Here is a 6,494-nt window from a genome sequence, read left to right as displayed (position 1 = left end):
CCAGGCTAAGCCAATAAGACGTACATCCTCATGTCCTTCACACGTGGCTCCTGTTACGAGCTGTCGGCAGTTCAGACGGCCCGGTGAAGGGTTAGGAAACGACTGATGAATCGGGAAAGATTTGGAATGAAGCTGTAGTAGTTTCGGCCAGGTACCATCCTGGAATTTGCCTTGAGGGACTGAAGAAAACCATGAAAACCCTCAGTCAGAATAGCCGATATCCCGAACGAGATTCGAACTAAGCACCTCCCGAATACAAGCCTAGACGTTAACGCTGTACTAACCTGCTCTGNATTTTCTAGTATATCCTCAGTTTATGCGTTAGTACCCACATTTGGTCCCAGCGTTCCTAGTGCCGGCTGGTCATGAGGCGGGTTGTGCTTCCCTCTCGTGGCGGCCCCTGGAAAGTCAGAGCTATTGATTTTGGGGTCCCCCCTCCCTACCCTGACTGCCGGGAGAGGTTGGTGCTGGCTTGAGTTCGGTGTCGGTCGGTTTCTGGGGCGTCTCCACTCTCAGTGGCTCTTCTCGGTGCAGTTTGTTGCAGCAGTGGCTACAATGGGGAGAGTACGGTGCTAGGGCAGTGGTAAGGCAAGTGTCTGGTGCTGGAACGCCTGCTTGGAGCCCCCCTGGGGCTGCAAGCGACGCTCCAAATGTTGCAATGCACGGCATTGATTGCTTTGCGGGAGGAGGGACTGAGAAAAATCACCTGTATACCTGTGTGTGTGTGTGTGTTTGTGCGTGCGCGTGTCGCGCAGGTTGGGCACCGGTAAAAATGCGAAGGCAAAGTCTGTCTGCATTTGGGGACCATATGGTCTGTCGCCCCGCCGTACATTCTGTAGCTATCAACATGGCTTCTGACAGCGCCCTCCTGTAATGTCGAGGGGTTGTCGGCGCCGGCGATGTGCTGCGCTGAGGTCATGGACCCGCACAAAAATCCATATTTTGGAACGCCCTGATAACCGCTATTTAAATAGTGAAAAACAATCGTGACTGAATTTAAGAGTTGTCGCGGTATTTGCCTCAAGGAACAGAGGAGATCCGCTGATCGGCAACGTTCAAATAAGGAACTCACCGAATGTGACGTAGAGATGAGCTTTTGGTCGCCTTTTAGACCGAAGGGTCCATCCATTAAAGTCCTAAGTCATGAGATTAGGACCCCGGCCCCCCTGTACGAGGGGTTTATCTGGTTTTACTCAGTCTCTCCGGTCAAATTCCTTGTGAGTGCCCAGAAGTACGCATGGACCTTTCCTCCCAGACTGTCCTCGTTCCTAATTAAGCGTATAGCTCATAGTTACCGTAAGTAGAACTACTTGTTTTAATATACCTACGGCCGATTCAGCTCATTTCCTATATTTGCCGTCTGTTAGCCTGAAATTGATTTTAATATTAATCACCAATTTACAGTTAAAACTACAAGACAGTGAATTTGCATGGGACTTCGCCACTGAGATCCTGTTATCCTTTCGTATCCTTCAAATACTCACTCTCTGTAAAAGGTAAGGTAAGGTAAAGTTGTCCCTGTGCTTAACTAATTAAGCTCCACGTCATGAAGGCGTATGGGGGAGTGGATGTGTAGATCCACATTTTCTTGACCTCGGTACTAGTTGGAAGTGAGTGGTCAGCTTCCCCCCCCCCCCCACCGGCCGCTTTACTCCTGGTACCCACTGGATAGGAAGATGGATGAACCCTAAAGCCAGTTTGGACGACGTGGAGAAGATAAAATTCTTGACTCTACCTGGACTAGAACTCTGACCCCTCGGTCGTCCGTAGCTAGTCGCTATACCGACTGAGCTATCCCGGCTCTGTATTATCTGTAATATCTCTGTAATATCCTTTATATAACAGTGTTTACACTGACACTACATGAGTCATCTGCCAAAATCGAAATATTTTCGTTATAACCAGAGCTCACGCGGGCCTAAATGCCATCCCGGAAGACGTGAATTTTCATCTCCGCCCCCCTAGTTAAAACAGAATCAACTTTCTCAAAAATCATCAAAATTAATGACGGGAAATTTATAGAATGCGACGAAACCCGCCATTTGTGTAGCGACTTTTAAACAGTTTTGTTTACGCTGTTGCTTATCCTGCTAAAATTTGTTTCTTTATACGGCACGAACAGAAGAGCAGCAGAAATTCAGTTCCACTTAACCAAAAAAAAAGAAAAAATCTCAAAATATGCCGCCTCCTGGGGGTCTCGTACTTCGTATATATTCTCTCGCTAGCCCTACTGCTGACTGCGTTACCAAATTCAGGTCACAATTTCCCAGTTTCCATGATTACCACATGACTGACGTTAAATATTGGCGAAAGTCAACCCCGAGGTGGGGCACACCTTGCCGCCTGGTACAGAATTCGACAGACAGGAGGCAGCACAGGGCTGACCTACTTCGGCTAAGGTGCAAACGGAAAGACCGGGGAATACCGAAACAAGTGTCATTGATGCCATCGGGGGCTGAACTGTGTGATTCGGGGTCTGGGTGGGGTGTGATACTCTCATGGAAACCGGCAGACGTCCAGCGAAAATTGTCACCGTCGTTGTATTACAAACACCGAACTACCAATCTGGAATTTCGCTAAATGCCGACAATCGCTGTCACATCCGTGTGCTCACTTGTACTCTACATAGACTCCGTGATTTGAGTCCGCAAGCGAACTATACCGACCGGGCGACCGCCGCTTGTCGGCGAAGGAAGTGCGAACTATTGCGGATAGAGGGTGTCGCGTGGTCAGCGCAACCAATCCCCACGGCCGTTAATTTCGGTTTTCTAGACCGGAGCCGCTACTTCCTTGAAATAGCTCCTCAATTATCATCACGAAGCTGAGTGGACCCCGTTCCAGACCCACTACTTGTCAGAAAAAATATGGTAGCACGGAGAATCGAACCCGGACCTCTGGATCTGTAACCAGGAACGCTGACCACAAGACCACAAAACTGGCATAGTCATAAAGGTCTGAGATCGTATTCGGGAGATGGTCGTTTCGAATCTCCGCCGGGATATCGACTATCCTGATAGAGGTTTTTTTCATGCAGTCAAATGCCGGGTGTAATGCATCGGTGCTATACGGTGCAGTCTACCTGCTAACAGGATCGTGAAATAAGCACAAAAGAGACTGAATTTCATTTCTGATACATGACAATATGTCTGGATTGTCAAGACAGACTTGATACTAGGGAAAAACTTATTTCACCTTCTCTCTTATGACAATTGTATTTTTGTTCATAATTTATCAAGTTCTGGGAAGTGGGCTCTTTCTCTGTGTCTTATATTTTACGGGGAGGGCCATGCCCCGCATCCCCAACACTCCTCCGGTAATACTTGTTCAGAGGGAGAGTCAATAAATAGGTCACAAATGGATATAAAATCCAAAACATGTGATATTCTAACCTGGAACAAACATTCGTTTCTCAACATATCCTCCACCAACACTGATACACTTGTCCCATCGCTGAAGAATGTTTTTAGTATGCGATGTCTCTCCATCTGTTCCAGGCGATCGTGATAGTGAAGAATGCAATCTTCTTGGATGTGACGCCATGTAGAGTTTGTGTAAACCGACGTTTCGGATGAATTTATCGCCTACATCTTCAGGGTAGAAAAATCAGCGAACGAGAAAGCAGCGCTCACGCGTGAGCCACATCCCAGAAGACGGCATTCGTCATAGTCACCGCCGTGAAAACCTTAAATCATGATAGTGGTTGTCAAAATTTTTAGTAATGGGATCGTCCACTCTTATGTGCTAAATAGACGGGAAGTGACACAGAATATTTTGGTTATCTGAAGGAAGAGGGCAAAGTTCAGCCCTGGGTCTTCAGACAGATCAATCGAGCCCACACAAAAAGAGAAGCTTCACGCATCGAAACTCGCTCTTCGCTGATTTTATTAATATTTGGCAGAAATGTCAAAACTGGGACGGATCAGGGGGCACCGTGGGTACATGCGGGGCTCGGCGACACGACACGCAAAAAAGGCTGCAACCCGCGGTCATTGTCGCCGGTGGTGAGGGCTGGGTAGTGTCGAAAGGGGGGAGGCAGGCGGAGACTTTTGTCATAAACTGATGTCTAAGCTTTTGGTATACTTCAATTTTCTGATATACTGTATATGTTACCATGAGATGTATTTCTTTATTGCTAGTGGGGTGGGACTAAGTCCCTTGTACTGCGGCCACTTCTGGCCTATTGTACCAGCCCCAGATGATAGGTGAGGGTGATTGTGGAGCAATTGGTGGAATGAAGATTGGCAGGGGAAACCGAAGTACTCGGAGGAAACCTGCCCCAGCGTCACTTTGTCCACCACAAATCCCACTTGACCAGACCCGGGATCCTTTAATACGGTACACCCGCTGAAGTAGGTTTTGTACGACCGACAGATGTCGAGGTTTCAATATGTATTCTGTGCATGGAAATAAACTAGACGTACTTACACCGAAATGCACAACTCGTTCTAATGAAGTTTAAGCTGCTTGAGGCAGTGATTATGAAGAGATCTCTCTTCTGGGATAAAAGGTCGTGTAGGTTATACGTGTATTCCAACCGGTTAGAGCTACGAATATTTTAATATTTGATATTGAAATGTGGTACAGATTCTTTTATGAAAATTCAATTTCCCCTCCCCCCCAAAATCTAGAGAGGACATGTACCTAGCTCCACCCCCCCCCCTTCTGACACCCATGTAATTTTACAACCGTTATTTTTTTGGTTTTCCGTCAGACGAAAAGTAAATTCTGTCGCTCTCTTGTTTATATTGTGACCATCGATTGTTAGTCATCTAAATATGTTGTACAACAATGAGATTAACTGTGAGCTACTGAAGCTGACATTGTTGTCTGATACATCTGCCGGTATTGTAATTGGATACGAGCTAGACGATCGAGTAGCCCGAGTTTGGTTCTTGCTTTCGGCGGAGATAGTCTCTATTCACCAGCGTCCAGACCTGTCTTAGAGGGAGCGCCAGCCTCAGCTGTACACTCACCTCTATCTAGTGTCAAGATTCAGAATACTTGGGCTACTACCTCCAGTCCTCAATACATCTTCACGTCGTTGTGCTTAATTACAAACAGGGACAACTTCACACCGAAGAGGTCGGTTTGGCCTCAACATTCTAGATACACTCGGTTCGAATCCAGGCCAGAATACTTTTATCCTGATTGATTCTTTGGGGTAGAACCTCGAGAAGGTGACGACCGCTTCCTTTCAGATCCTTTCTAGTTCACTATTCATTATTCACCTAGGGCTAAAGGGCGACCGCAGTGTAAAACTGACAACCTCACCGCCATCTGTGAGTCGATTGTCTAGAAAATGTGGGAGCCTCGACGTCTCACAACCCTATGGGTCTCCACGGCCTGTTACAAGGATATCTTTGCCCTTTTTAATTTTACTAAATTTTACTTATGCAACGGGATCAAGCAGTAGCACACTTGGCTGAGGCACTATGCCACAAGCTGGAAAGTCACGGATTCCATTCCCGATGAGGTCATTGTATTTTTTCAATTTACCTAATCCTTCCAGCCGCATCATGGCCCTGGTGTCGACTCAGCCCCTAACAGAAATGAGTACCAGGAATCTTCCTGGGGGTAAAGGGCAGCTGGCGCGTCATGCTGACAACCTCACCGCCATCTGTGAGTCGATTGTCTAGAAAATGCGGGAACCTCGACGTCTCACAACCCTATGGGCCTCCACAGCCTGTTACAGGGTTAGCTTTACCTTTTTTATATTCGACGCTTTATACTCTCGATGCTGACAGTGTCGTTTCATAACCCACGAATGGCAATCTTCGTCGGTGTTTGTGAATTTCGTGTTAACACTTGTGACGAAGTTTCGGGGTAGTTGAGCTCATTCTAATCAGATGTGGGGTGAGGGGGGAATAATACTGTCGCCGGGGGTGGAATTTAGACTCGCACCGCCCTCGGTCTATCCTCACTTATTAGTTTTATGATACTTGGGAAGTATGAACTCTAGCCAGACATTGCTGTGACCCACACTTCGACGTTTCGAGATGTTTACACAGAGCAGTTCTTGGCCAACCATGGGAATTGCGCTCGTGGAAAACAGCGCACTTGTTGAGGGCAAAACTTCACTGGGAACTGAGGTCTGGGGGGAACCTGACTGTTCTTAATATTTGTACAGAGCATAAGTTGCCTGTCCCTCCACTCAACAGACAAAATGCTTAACGAAGAGTTAAAAAAAATTCTTACAGAATGATTACACTTGGAAAAGGTAAAGCTATCCCTATAAGAGGCCGTGGATGCTCATAGTGTTGTGAGACGTCGAGGCTCCAAAATTTTCCAGAAAATCGGCTCACAGATGGCGGTGAGGTTGTCAGCCTTACGTTCTGGCCGCCCTGTATCCCCATGAAGATTCCTGGTACTCATTTATGTTAGAGGCTTAGTCGACCCCCTGGCCATAGTGCGGCTGGAAGGATTACATCAACTGAAAAATCCAATGACCTCATCGGGAATTGAATCTGCCACCTTCTGGCTTGTGGCATAGTTCG

At 47.1% G+C, this 6,494-nt stretch overlaps 1 protein-coding gene across 1 annotated transcript in view; it reads left to right on the top strand.

Moving 5' to 3' along the window:
* Positions 1–460: 460 nt before the first annotated feature.
* The window catches only part of LOC111862848 (glucose transporter type 1), a 101,929-nt gene continuing 95,895 nt past the window's right edge, over positions 461–6,494 (top strand). The window contains exon 1 of the mRNA XM_033750824.1: positions 461–583. The gene's annotated coding sequence lies outside the window, so the exon portion shown is untranslated. The remainder of the gene's footprint in view (positions 584–6,494) is intronic.

The sequence above is a fragment of the Cryptotermes secundus genome, unplaced genomic scaffold, assembly GCF_002891405.2.
Source record: "Cryptotermes secundus unplaced genomic scaffold, Csec_1.0 scaffold462, whole genome shotgun sequence".
In the NCBI taxonomy this organism is placed as follows: Eukaryota; Metazoa; Arthropoda; class Insecta; order Blattodea; family Kalotermitidae; genus Cryptotermes; species Cryptotermes secundus.
The sequence above is the reverse complement of the archived record's forward strand: the minus strand, read 5'-3'. Positions and strand labels throughout refer to the sequence as shown.